This window comes from Cucurbita pepo, chromosome 3 (assembly GCF_057944985.1).
Source record: "Cucurbita pepo subsp. pepo isolate OVF chromosome 3, ASM5794498v1, whole genome shotgun sequence".
Lineage (NCBI taxonomy): Eukaryota > Viridiplantae > Streptophyta > Magnoliopsida > Cucurbitales > Cucurbitaceae > Cucurbita > Cucurbita pepo.
In genome coordinates this window covers 9032734-9047355 of record NC_141800.1, presented here as the reverse complement: position 1 = coordinate 9047355, position 14622 = coordinate 9032734, and the positions used below count along the sequence as shown (strand labels likewise).

The following is a 14622-nucleotide window of genomic DNA, read 5'->3' as shown; positions in this document are numbered from 1 at the left end:
GTTTGATTTAGTTCTTCTATTTTGCCTCGTATGGCAAGAAAATAAAGTTGTATTGAAGGCACTTGAGTTTCATTTATGACAAACTCATATAAAATATAATTGCATCAATAGCACTAAGAGTTGGAGTCTATAAGAATTTCATGAACTTAAGTACAACTCATGCTTCATTAAAGAGGAGATAAACTTTAGTTAAGTAACTGGAACTTTAAATTACTTCATGTGGAGCTTTAATTGCTCTATGCTAGTTACAATCTTTAGGATTGACTAATTGGACAGGAATTCTTAGATTTAGGGGATTGTTTTGTGTAATTTTCAACTACAACTTATGTTTTCAAATTTTTAGGTCATAATTTAGGTAGTAGGTGTTATATTATGGATGAACACTAGAGTTTCTATCTATGTTGTATTTATTTGAAGGCTATAGTTGTCATCTATGTTGTATCGCAATAAGATTGTTGAAATTTTAGTTAAAGTGCATATTTTATTTCTTAGGAGTAAAAAATTTGTTTCGTTGCATAATATGAATTTAGTTGGAGAGTTATTACAGATGAATGGAGAATAAAAATTTCTTTAAAATAATAAACAGACCCAAGCTCGTTGTTGTTGTGGTCTACTTGTGATTTTGCAAAAAGCTTAACTAATATGAAATATCAAGGTAAATCAAGAATATATCCTACACATCATTCAAGATGACAATAAAATGGAGTTCAATTGAACTTACTTTTAGTTTCCTGTTTGAAAGGTTCAAGATGAAGCATAATTGTATTAACGATATTAAAGAGAAATTCATGTTTTATTAGAAGAGATCAACTTCATTTAAGGTACTAGGAGTTTAAACTACTTCCATTGTAATTTCAATCACTCTACCAAGATTACAAATTTAGGGTTGGCTAATTGGACATCAATTCTCTAACTTTACGTTATAATTTAGGTGGTAACCATTATAATATTAATGAGCATAAGAGTTACAATTCTTTCATGGACCATATGTGCTATAGTTAAAAGAATATATATATATATATATATATATATTATTATGTATGTCAAGGTCTGGATAAAGCACAAAGTAGCAAGGAACACCATTGTCGACTCTAGAACCACCCACAACTCATTATCGAGACCAATGCAAAATATTTTAACATCCTTCAGCATCGAGATACAGGAAAGATGAACGCCGTCAAATTGGAAGCTTTACCTGTTTTAAGAGTCACAATGAGAACTCTAATCAAGCTGGAACCTTGGACTAGGCAAATCATTTTGTGATAGTTGAAATGGATGACTTCGACGTCGTGTTAGGGATGAACGTCCTACTGGAACACAAAGTCATTTACATGTCCCTAGCAAAATGCCTAGTTGTAATGGAGTCTAATTCGACGATAATTCAGAAAAACATCCATCAACCAAGAGGGGTGAAAATGATGTCGATACTACAGTTGAGAAAGAATCTTAGCCACGATGAATCTACGTTTGCTGCTATTGTTGTAATTGAAAGGGGAGCTCGAGTGAGCAAACCTCAATAGCAACCTTGTTGCCACTACATGAACACCACAACGCAAAACAAGAAGGTCAGATAATGGATTTATCCCCACCAGGAGAGATAAATCACAAGATTAGTTTTATGTTGCAGTCAAGATCGCCTGCCACAAACAAATGTCATGCGGTTGAGCCTGAGCTAGCTAAGTTCTATGAAAAGCTAAATGACTTGTTAACAGTCAAGTTTATTAGACCCGCAGAGGCTCTTGTCAATGATCACTCAAATGCTCGGCAAAGACACCAAGCCAACGCCTTTATTGGAGAAGGAAGAAAAAAAACAAGTCACGGAAGCAACACATGTTCACACAAAAATACCAGATGGATGAAGAGAAGGGTCAGTCGGAAGCGTCAACAATAACAATTTCAAGAAAAATAGAGAGTTTATATAAGTTAACGTCATATCAAATTTGAGTTCAAAGCAACAAGAACCAAAGACTAGTGCAAAAATACTATGGACTAGTCAAAGTTATCCATAAGATTATGAAGACCTCATATAGGATCCAATTGCTCTTATGGATGCGGACTAACCTTGTTGTCCACGTCAGTAACTTGAAACGTTATTATTCTGACCAAGAAGACATCAAGTAGAAGCAGTTGGTATGACGTCATGCAAAGAAGAAAGATTTTCATGAGAAGAAAGTAGGGAAGACACCAATAGAGAAGACATGAAGAGTCAACGAACCGAGAAGTGATTTTCAACAGCTCCTAGTAGATTGGAAAAGACTCCTCATTCTGAGATCAGCTGGAAGCGCATCGAGAGACCTAAAATCAGCCTCGTCCTACAATGCTGAGTATATGAAGAGTTGGTTATCAATAAATTGTGTGGGGACAGAAGTCACGGTCATGATTGCCCATGGCGTGTTGTCTATGGCTGCATGTCTTGGCATGCTCATTTCATATCTGAATTTTGCACAGTTGACTTGTTCGTTGAGGCGCATAATCATTGTCTCACTGCTGAAAGAATCTCAAGTCCTCATGAAATGATTGGAAGAGAATCTCAAGTCTTCTATTCTTCTTCTTTTTTTTTTTTTTTTCAAACATCCATGTGAATTATTTCTTTATTCAATTTGATATAATTGTTGGGAGCATTTCAAAAATCGAACTCGAAACCTCTCGCACCCAAAGTGAGAATCATACCACTAGACCAAATGCCCTTGTAGTTAGGGTCAAGGGTGTAATGCCTTTGAAGTTAGGGTCGATGCTCTATCAAAATTCTGCAATAGAAAATAAATAGTACTGCCATCATCTTCTTTTGCAAGACTTTCTCAAACCCTCCTATAAATTATAATTAAAAAGATTAAATATAGCTTCTTCTTCTTCCTTTTTCAAACATCTTTATTTCTTTGTACAACTTGATATAATTGAAGGGGGCATTTCAAGGATCGAACTCGAGACCTCTCGCACCCGAAGCGAGAATCATACCACTAAACCAAATGCCCTTGTAAAGAATCTTTCATTTTTAGTTGCTAGAACATATGTTTTATGCGCCTCTATATTTAAAATTTATCCACATGTTTTTGTGCTTTAGAACCTACTTGTACGTTTGAGATTATGAATGACTCCGCTCAAATTATTTTGGTTGAAGCTGCATTGCCACTAAAACATATGTGCATTCCTTTGGGATTTACTTCGTCCCTTTCACAATTTTACTACGTTGTGCATTCTTTGCGACCATTTAACAATAGTTATAATGAGATTGCTATCTCATGTTAGAAAAATGCTACCATTTAACAATATTTATAATGGGATTGCAATCTCATGCTAGAAAAAACGCGAGTAAATGTAATCTCAAATTAGAATCATAATGATATGAACAATCTCACTATTGTCATATGACCTCTCACACCCTAAGCAAGAATAATACCACTAGACGAAATTTCCCTTCTTGAACATCTATCATTTTTAGCTCTCACTTGATATATTTGTTGGGAGTGGCTAAAAGCATTTTGTTGAGCATTTCAATCATGAATAACTTATAGAATACTATCATCAACCCTTTACAACCAATACACGGAATTCTTAATTAATAAATTGTACTTGTTGATCATTAATCATTTTGAAGTAAGACTAATGGAGATGCATGGTAACGATCATTAATCATTTTTGAAGTGGAGATGCATGGTAACAATCCCCGTACCTCTGTATTTAACTTATGTTATTTTAATGTGTATTTATTTACTTCGTAAATATCTTTAATTCTACAATCTCTTAAAGGGGCATTCTGAGAATTGAACTCGAGACCTCTCGCACCTAAAGCGAGAATCATACCACTAGACCAAATGCCCTTGTTATGCACTTTGAAACGTATATATGAATTCTTGAGCCTAGGTATTAAGGTCGTATTTTGTTGTATTGTAGGAAACACATGAAGTCCTTGATGAGAATATGTCGTTTAGAACAAAACAAGAACATAATAAGAACAGATAGCTTTCTTCTTCTTCTTTTTTTTTTTTTTCTTTGTTTCCTAAAATGGTAAGTATAAAGTCTTGGGATGTAAATAAAGACTTTTTACTATTGGTTGCCCAACAATTGGTGTACAAAAGTTAAGAGGTATGTTTGATAATAGGAACAAAAGGTTTATATTAATATGAAGTCCTTTGATAAGTAAAAAATTTAGACATAGGGCATTACAAGAATTGAACTCAAAACCTCTTGCACTCTAAGTGAGAATCATACCACCAAAACAAATATTATTAGCTTCTATTCAAATATATTTTTCTCCGAGTGGTTGGACGGCTATAAAATGAAAAGTTGAATTGTTATAATATACCAGGGTTATCAAATAAATCAACAACCCAACAAAGGAAACAAACTAATCAATTTGGGTTGGATTGATTCGGTTCAGTACATCAGTTTGTTTGATTTAATTCTTCCATTTTGCCTCGTATGACAAGAAAATAAAGTTGTATTGAATGCACCTAGTTTCATTTATGAAAGACTCATATGAAACGTACTGGCAATAATAGTACTAAGAGTTAGAGTCTATAAGCATTTCATGAACTTAAGTGCAACTCATGCTTCTTTAAAGCTGAATATACTTTAGTTAAGTAACGGGAACTTTAAATTACTTCATGTGGAGCTTCAATTACTCTATGCTAGTTACAATCTTTAGGATTGACTACTTGGACACGAGTTCATGGATTTAGGGAAATTTTTGTGTAATTATCAATTACAACTTATGTTTTCAAATTTTTAGGACATAATTTAGGTAGTTTTCAAAGTATATTATCTAATATAATGAATCTATCTCCGAAAAAAAATTTAAATTTCCTACTGATCTTGCTGAGACAACTTCTTCTATTCCAACCCTGAGTGTTATCTCGCCTTCTGCAAACACTCTCCAGGAACTAGTTTCTTGAAAAAACAGCACAAATATGATTAGTGGCCCCTGAATCCAGTATCCAAGTTAAGTGATCATACTCTACTAAACGTATTTCTACAACTAGTAAATCATATTTACCTTGTTGTGCCTTTTCGGCTTTATTCTCTGCAAGGTAATTTGGGCAGTGACTTTTCTTGTGCCCGTTTTTATTGCAATGGAAACATTTTCCATTATCTGCATTTTGAACCTTAAGTTTGTGGTCAGTAGGAATCTTATCTTTCCCCTTACCCTTTTTGTCAAATGCAACCCAAACTATTCGGTTTGCATTTCAGCAGGGGTCTAGGGGACATTCCGTAGTTAAAACAAACCTCAAATCTGTTGGGTTTTATGTCCTAAAACTCATAGTTTGTAAACAAAAACATATTCTATTTTCAATAAAGTTATTATTGTTGTTTATTCAGTAAAGATTGTTATTGAATAAAGTGAACTTTACGAAGATTAATCTAAATCCAATAAACTAAGAACACTCTAGCTATAGTATGATTACTTGAACTATATGTAGAGAAATAAGAGTGGATCAAGTTCAAGTATATATAGTCAAAATGATCTATAGTATAAGGATAAGGCTGAGTACCTTATTCTAGGGACACTATGGATGCGGCCCACTTTTGTATATGATATAAACAATGTGATCACTAAATTGTACATGTGGAGACATGTGAGTGGGGGCATCCTATGCAATGAGTATTGCATAAGATCGGACCATGAAGAAAACCACTCTCACTTTATAATGTCGTTTACTGTTGAGACAGATTTTCTTTTCATTTGATAACCTAGGTAACTCGGTTTTAATCCTGAGCTAACCATGAACTCCTGTTTATTCGGAATTATCCTTAGATTTGCATGGGTGAGAGTGGCTCTAGTTCGCCGACTCAATAGGCCTCCCATTTCAGGGGTAAGACAGGGTGAATGGCTGAGACGTGGGGTGCAAGATGGAATTCACTCCTACCCACTTTTAGGGATAGAAGAGTGGTAGTTCCCTTAAGCACTGACTCCAGGTCTTGAACAAGGAACCCACCCTCTCATTAGCCTGAGAGGGATTCGGTTTACTGGTTGGACCACAAACCAATTGTTCATTAGAGGATCAGTGAGACATAAGAAAGAAGAAGTAACTTTAGGGGTAAAATGGTAAATTGACCCAGCTCTAGTTACGAACAACCTGTGAAGGATCGACTTACTAATCATGGTTATATCAAATGGATAGAAATATATCTATAGTGAGGGGAGTGCAACTACTAGGTTATAGTGGAGTGTCCTAGTAGTTAACGAATGTTGGTTAACAAGGTTAATGAGTTTAACCGGTTAATCTTGGATCGTTGGAGCCCAAGATCTATAGGTCCATTAGGTCCCTCTGCTAGCTCATATCGGACTAAACCATAGAACAGTGTGACGAGTGAGTTCGAAGTGTTCAAATTCAAATTAGGAAATATGCGCTACATATACGATATATTTAACCGCATTTTTGTTTTATTTACGAATTAAACAAAAAGAGAGAATCTGAGATATGTAAATAAGATTTAAAATCTTAATCAATTATGTGTTCAAATTGATTGGGATTGGCATTTGAATTAATATTAAATATTAATTAAATAGTTCAATTAATCATTTAATGTTACTTTAATTTGAAATTCATATTCAAATTAATTGTTGAATTAAAATGAAGAAAGTCAAAATGTTGACTCCATTTAATGAAAAATTCCATGTTAGTGAAATTTTGAGGTGTCAAAATTTGGTTTAACCAAACTTGCATGCTTGCCAAATAAATCCCACAAGTTTGAGTGGAATTTTAAGTGTCAAAATTTGGTTAACTCAAACATGCATGCTTGCCACATAATCCCAAACATTTGAGTGGAATTTTAAGTGTCAAAATTTGGTGATCTCAAATTTGCATGAACATGCAAACATGACTCTTTAAATAGAGTGATCATGGTACATGGAAGGTCTTCTTCTTCCTGGTGAAAAACCTTGAGAAAAACTTCTCACATATACAAAATCCCTCCCAAGTTTAGTCACTCACCGGATTCCACAATCCCGTTCTAAGGCCGGAGGATAATGGAGAAGACACTAGTGGTGGTTCGAAACCGGTTCGTGAGGAAAAAAGAGTTTGAACTACAAAAGGTTAGTATCTAAACTCATTAAGTTTTAATACTTATGAACATGCTAGTTATTTACTATAATTGATGTTCTAAAAGTGCCTAAGATCCAAATTGCTTCCGCATGTGTTATATTAATACCATCAAAATCATCATTTGCAAGTATTGTGTTTAGGTTTGATTTCCTTGTTGCGTAATTGTTTTTAATTTCTCAGAAGCGAGTAATTGTACTATTGAGCTTGACATGCTGAGATTTAAAACAAATTCTATTTAAAACAAATTCTATTAGCGAATTGACTTAATCCTTTTTAATCCAATCAAGTTTAACAAATGTAATAATATACCCAAAAACTATTAATTTACAACGATACTTTAGTGAGTTAGAGCAATTGCTACCGAGGGGCACTCAATCACTCCTTCACTAAACCAAGACATTCTTGACTTAAACACTAATCCCTGAATAACTCTTATTCCTATAGTATTTTAGTTATCGCTACTTTGGTTAAGAATATACTAACTCTTAGTAATTCTTCGTAAGTGTGACCCACCATTTTCAGACCTCAGAGATCGGCCCCAACAATGCTATCAAATTAAAAAGCCAAAGTTAGGAATGGACCTAAGAAATCCTATCAATTTCTAGAGTTTGCGTTGTTCCGACTCCCATGTTACGACCCTCTGAATGGGTAGTTGCTCTAGGGCAACATGCAGGCGGAACATGGGAATTTCACGATGCAACCTAGTGGTGGAGACCATAGGATGTGTTGATATACTTCCTTCTCCCACTTACTATAAATACTTTCTCTATTCACCTTGTTATTGACTCATGCAAATACCTTCGGAATGGAGACGCTCCTCGGGTGACACGAGGCCGAGCATGAATCTCACGGTGTGAATTATCCAGAGAGCGTAAAAAGAAAAAGATATATCTCATATACCTTTTTCCTCCCACTAAGTATTTTAGACGGTTGGGTATACTTATTACTTAGTATATTCCGGCTAATTAAATATAACTTAAGTCTAGGTGATTTTTCCAAATATAACATTTATACTCGATTTTTACCTATGATGTCTAGGTAATTTTTCATTTTTTTTTTAAATCCTTACATCACTCACGCATGCTATTAAAACTGGACTAACTAAGCTCAAGTATTGACCCGATCTCCAGGTAGCAGGTGTTCCGTAAACCGTCAACTTAAGTACCTCCAGCCTTAGACAAGATCATGTCAGGTGAGCTTTCTTGTACCCACAGTTTTACAAGATATCGACCTATTTTAACTATTAAAATTCATCATGCTTGGTTGTTAACCTTAAGTGAGTATGCATTTATCTTTGTTATAGATTTTAACGTCTATCTCGTTTTATGACGTTGAAAATAACCTATAACATTCTTCCAACATGCTTTATATAACAATTATATAATCATCCATTCCATGCAATAATATAACAATTTATATCTATCTCATGGAACCCTAAACATGCATACTATACATTATAACACTTACAACATACTTGGAATGCATGAAACATGCTTAGCCTATGGTGGGATTTTAAATCTATATGACATACTTTATGCACATACATTTTCTATTAATTAAAACATACATTCATAATGCATAATTAATTAAACACACTAAAGTGGATTGGTTTTGGCATTTTAAAGCAAGCAATTAACTAAATTATTACATTAATAATTAATAATAACTTGAACCGCTCCCAAGGATCAGGAACAGGCCAAACCAACCCTTACAAACGTTGAACCGGACCCTAACTAGCAGAAAAAAACACCCGAACCACCTCTTCCATCTTCTTCAGTTCAGCTTGCTATCTCTTCCATTTTCGATCAACCTAAAATGGATTCTAATGACTCCATAAAAATTACAGACCTTTCTTCACTCATTAACCCCATATACATTAGGCCAATTACTATAATTGAATACCATGCAAGCAAAAAAAAAAAAAAAAAAACATCCACTTTAGCAACCACAAAATTTCATTCATGAAATGGTACCCACCATGTTCAAATTAATGTAAATGAAGTGCCTAAAACTTGCTCTGATACCAATTGATGGTGTTGCTATAACACGTGCGGAAGAAATTTGGATCTTAGGCACTCTAAGTACAACAATTATAGTAAATTAGCTAGCATGTTCAAAAGCATTAAAACTCAATGAGTTTGAATACTAACCTTTTGTAGTTCAAATTTCTTTTTCCTCACGAACCGGTTTCGAACCACCACTAATGTCTTCCCTACTATTCTTCGGCCTTAGAACGAGATTGTGCAATCCGGTGAGTGACTAAACTTGATAGGAATTTAGTATATGTAAAGAGAGAGTTTTGAGAGATTTTCTCAAAGTTTTTCAAGCAAACTTTCCATGTACCTTAATCAATTTATAGAGTCATATTTGCATGTTCATGCAAATTTGAGATTACTAAATTTGACACTCAAAATTCCACTCAAATTTGTGGGATCACCGCAAGCATGCAAGTTTGATTTAACCAAATTTTGACACAAAAAATTCCACTCAAATTTGTGGGATTATGTGGCAAACATGCAAGTTTAGTTAAACCATATATTGATACTCGATATTCCACTAACTCAAACATGGATTTTTCCATTGGGTGAAGTCAACATTTTGACTTTCTTTATTTTAATTCAACAATTAATTTAAATAATTAATTTCAAATAAAAATAATAATAAATGATTAATTAAACAATTTAATTAAAATTTACATTAAATAAAATGTCAATCCCAATCAATTCCAGCACATATTCATTATATTGATTATGAATCCCTATTCATAATTAAAATATTTAAATCTTATTTAAAAATCTCTAATTCTCTTTTTGTTTAATTCATAAATAAAACAAAATGCGATTAAATATATCGTATATATTTAGCGTATATTCCCTAATTTGAATTCAAACACTTCGAACTCACTCGTCACACTGTTCTAAGGTTCAGTCCGATATGAGCTAGCAGGGGGACCTAATGGACCTACAGATCATGGGCTCTAACGATCCGAGATTAACTGGCTAAACTCATTAACCTTGTTAACCAACATTCGTTAACTACTAGGACACTCCACTATAGCCTAGTAGTTGCACTCCCCTCACTATATATATTTCTGTCCAATTGATATTTCCATGATTAGTAAGTCGATCCTTCACAGGTTGTTCGTAACTAGAGCTGGGTCAATTTACTATTTTACCCCTAAAGTTACTTCTTGTTCCTTGAGTCCCACTGATCATCTAATGAACAATTGGTTTGTGGTCCAACCACCAAACCAAACCCCTCTTGGGCCAGTGAGAGGGTGGGGCCCCTTATTCAAGACTTGGAGTCAGTACTTGAGTGAACAACCTCTCTATTATCCCTAAAGGCGGGTAGGAGTGAATTTCATCTTACACTCTATGTCCCCAACTATTCACCAGTCTTACCCCTGAAATGGGAGGCTTATTGAGTCGGCGAACTCGGGCCACTCTCACCCATGCAAATCTAAGGATAATTCCGAATAAACAGGAGTTCATAGTTAGCTTAGGATTAAGATCGAGTTACCTAGGTTATCGAATGAAAAAATTAGTCTCAACAATAAACGACATTATAAAGTTGTGAGTGGTTTTCTTCATGGTCCGATCTTATGCAATACTCATTGCATAGGACGCCCCCACTCACATGTCTCCACATGTACAATTTAGTGATCACATTGTTTATATCATATACAAAAGTGGGCCGCATCCATAGTGTCCCTAGAATAAAGTACTCAACTTTATCCCTGTACTATAGATCATTTTGACTATATACTTGAACTTGATCCACTCTGATGTATCTACATATAGTTCAAGTAATCATACAATAGCCAGAGTGTTCTTAGTTTATTGGATTTGACTATATACTTGAACTTCATCCACTCTGGTGTATCTACATATAGTTCAAGTAATCATACTATAGCTCGAGTGTTCTTAGTTTATTGGATTTAGATTAATCATCGTAACATTCACTTTATTCAATAAATTCAAACTATGAGTTTTAGGACATAAAACCCAACAAATACAATCAATTCTACTGATTGATCATTAATAAAAGAAGACTAATGGAGATGCGGGTAAAAGAAGACTAATGAAGATGTGGGCAATCGATCCCCGTACCTCTCGCATGCAAAGAGAGCACTACCATCTTAGCTACATCCTCACAATTGTTACATCACAAAACTCATAGGTCCCGTCATCAATAATAGTGAAAATGAAAAACTAAATAGTGAAAATGAAAAACTATCTCTCCTCATTATGTCATAAATAAGAAAAAATTGAAAAGAATAATATATTTAACAATTGATAGTATTCTTTGGAGATGCATGGTAACGATCCCTGCACCTCTCGCATGCAAAATAATTGCTCTACCATCTGGGGTACATCCACACAATTATCCGGGCTCATTATGTCGTAAATAAGAAAAAATTGAAAAGAAATAATATATTGTGATTTTTCTTTTCTTCAATCTTGTACAATTTGTCCGAAAGTGTCATTTTTCTCCACATTTTTAACACTTTATGTTTGGTTTGTTTGGAGAATTTTCTCGATCCCTTTATTTTGATCGCCCATGTTTGTTTGGGCTCTTTGATTTACTTCTTTCCCTTCGGCTCTTTGATTTACTTCTTTCCCTTCGATCAACACTAAGAGTATTGCCAGATGAATCTCTAATTTCCCATTTGGGAATACTACCGACATCTCGAATTTCATCAAACTTAAGTTTATTAGATTCTCGTGAACTGTTGATTGCAGCAACAACAGTATACCACGTCTCGGGTAAAGATGACATCAAAATTAAAGCTTTAATTTCATTTTTTAAACATAATTTCCACTGAGCTCAATTGACTGACAATCACGTTGAACTAATTTATATGATCTGCAACAAATCTACCTTCAGACATTTGTATATATTTGACAACATCTTCTTCATAGCCGACGAATTTTCGTACATATTCGACAACACCTTCAATAGGCCCGATGTCATCTTCTCTTTGATGATGTTGAACGTCGTGTTCCTGGACAGCATCAACCAGATCAACCGTAAGGTGTGACGATCCTTGAGTTTCCACTCCTCCGCGGTTATGGTATCTGGCTTCACCCCCAAAAGGGGTTTCTAAAGATTTTTATGGTACATATAATCTTCAATCTACATCTTCTAGAAACTGATATAGAATCCATCAAACTTTTCAATTATTGTCTTTGAACTTTCCATCCTCATAGATTGCGGTGAATCTCGCCTCGCTCTAATGCCCATTCTTAGGATCACACAACAACACACACACTCGATCTAAATGAACACAAAAAACATGATAGAGAAAATGTAAGGAGATATATTGACTAAAAGTTTTGTATTAATGAAGTATGCAAAGAGAGGGTATGAAGAATGAGAAATGTACATTTTGAAAGCATCGACTAATGGGTATATATATGATTTCAATTTATTATATATATATAGATTTAACAGATATAACCGCCTACTATATATAAATATTTAGTATATATATTTATATATATTAGGCAAATGGATCGCCTACTCTATCAGATTTTTACTGCAAATAGTCAGCCTCCATATCCAACATTCAAGAGCCCAAATAGTTAGTTTTCTAAGAGAGTTTAAAGAAAAATAAGCAAATGGAGGCTCGGAACGTTGGAACCCATCTGTTTACTTTATGTAAACGTTTTAAGTTTCAAATTTAGAACTTTGCGTCCAAAATTCTTCATCTAGAGATTGATTCATTAAGTAGTTTTTCTAGGAGAGTTTAAAGAAAAATAAGCAAATGGAGGCTCAGAACATTGGAACCCATCGGTTTACTTTCTGTAAACATTTTAAGTTTCAAATTTAGAACTTTGAGTACAAAATTCTTCATCTAGAGATTGATTCGTTTAATGGGTCTTATACAATTAGCTATAAGGTATGTTACGTTTAATGGGTCTTACACAATTAGCTGTAGGGTAAGTTAATAAACACAGTTGAAAAAGATTATCATCAGCTTATCTGGTACGGCTACTAAGGAATGTTAAGGTATGTTTATTTGATACATACGTTTAATGGGTCTTATACAATTAGCTATAAGGTATGTTACGTTTAATGGGTCTTACACAATTAGCTGTAGGGTAAGTTAATAAACACAGTTGAAAAAGATTATCATCAGCTTATCTGGTACGGCTACTAAGGTATGTTAAGGTATGTTTATTTGATACATACGTTTAATGGGTCTTATACAATTAGCTATAAGGTATGTTACGTTTAATGGGTCTTACACAATTAGCTGTAGGGTAAGTTAATAAACACAGTTGAAAAAGATTATCATCAGCTTATCTGCTACGGCTACTAAGTTAATGAACACAGTTGAAAAAGATTATCATCAGCTTATCTTCTACGGCTACTAAGAAACTTCTTACAGAGCTTCAGGATGATTATGCCATCAAGGATCTTGGCATTTTGAGTTATTTTCTTGGGATTGAGATCTACCATACTTCCAATGGACTTGTTCTAACACAACATAAATACATTCAAGATTTATTGTCCCGCTCTTCTTTGGTGGCAATCTTATCTCCAAGAGTTCAAGGAAATAATCGATTGTTTCTCGCAAGGCGGTTGCTTATGCCACTGCCAAATTAACCTGGATCCATAACCTGGATCCAAGTCCTCTTGCGTGAGCTCGGGATTTCGCAAGCACGATCGCCTAGCCTGTGGCGTGACAACATTAGTGCCACCAATCTGTCCCTGATCGCCTATAGCATGTGGCGTGACAACATTGGTGCCACCTATCTGTCCCCCAATCCAATGAAATTCATTGTCCAGATTAGATAATCTAACCATTAATATGTAATCATAAGGAAGAATCTAACCATTAATATGTAATCATAAGGAAGAGTATTTATTAAAGCACTAGGTTGCTCGCCTTAATTTTTGTTTCCTAAGATGGTAAGTAAGACATGTTAATATTGAATTATTCTAATATTCAAGGAGTTATCAAATAAACCAACAACCCAACAAAGAAACCAACAAACTATTTAATTTGATATAATTGTGAACTCAAGACCTCTCGCACCCAAAATAAGAATCATACCACTAAACCAAATGCCTTTGACGTGGATCAATCATTTTTAGTTGCTAGTCCATGTATTTTGTGTGCCTCAAAATTTGAAATTTATCCATGTATTTTTTTTTTTTTGCGCTTTAGAACCTACTATTATTGCCACGTTAATTTCACATTGTCCATCACATAATAGAATTTGTTCTTCAAATCAATTGGATGTAGTTCAATTAATATCATTAAGAAATATTGACATAAAGAAAGTTCATATCCTATAATTCCTACCGTGTACCTTTGCGATTATGAATGACCCAACTCAAATTATTTTGGTTGAAGTTGCATTGTCACTAGAGCATATGCATTCCGTTGCATTGCCACTAGAGCATATGCATTCCTTTGGGATAGATATTGAAACAATACATTTGAATTTTAAGTAAAATTTCACCACAAACTAAGTTTTTGAAAACGACTTTTATTTTATATTTATTTTTTAATTTTTAATTTATTAATTTTTTTAGTTTTTAATTTTAGTTGTCAAAACCTAGATAT

The 14622-nt window shown here is 34.1% G+C and overlaps 1 non-coding gene across 1 annotated transcript; it reads right to left on the bottom strand.

Moving 5' to 3' along the window:
- Positions 1-3746: 3746 nt before the first annotated feature.
- Positions 3747-3818, bottom strand: TRNAL-UAG (transfer RNA leucine (anticodon UAG)). Its single transcript has one exon. It is a non-coding gene; the product is annotated as a tRNA-Leu (tRNA).
- Between the last annotated feature and the right edge of the window lie 10804 nt (positions 3819-14622).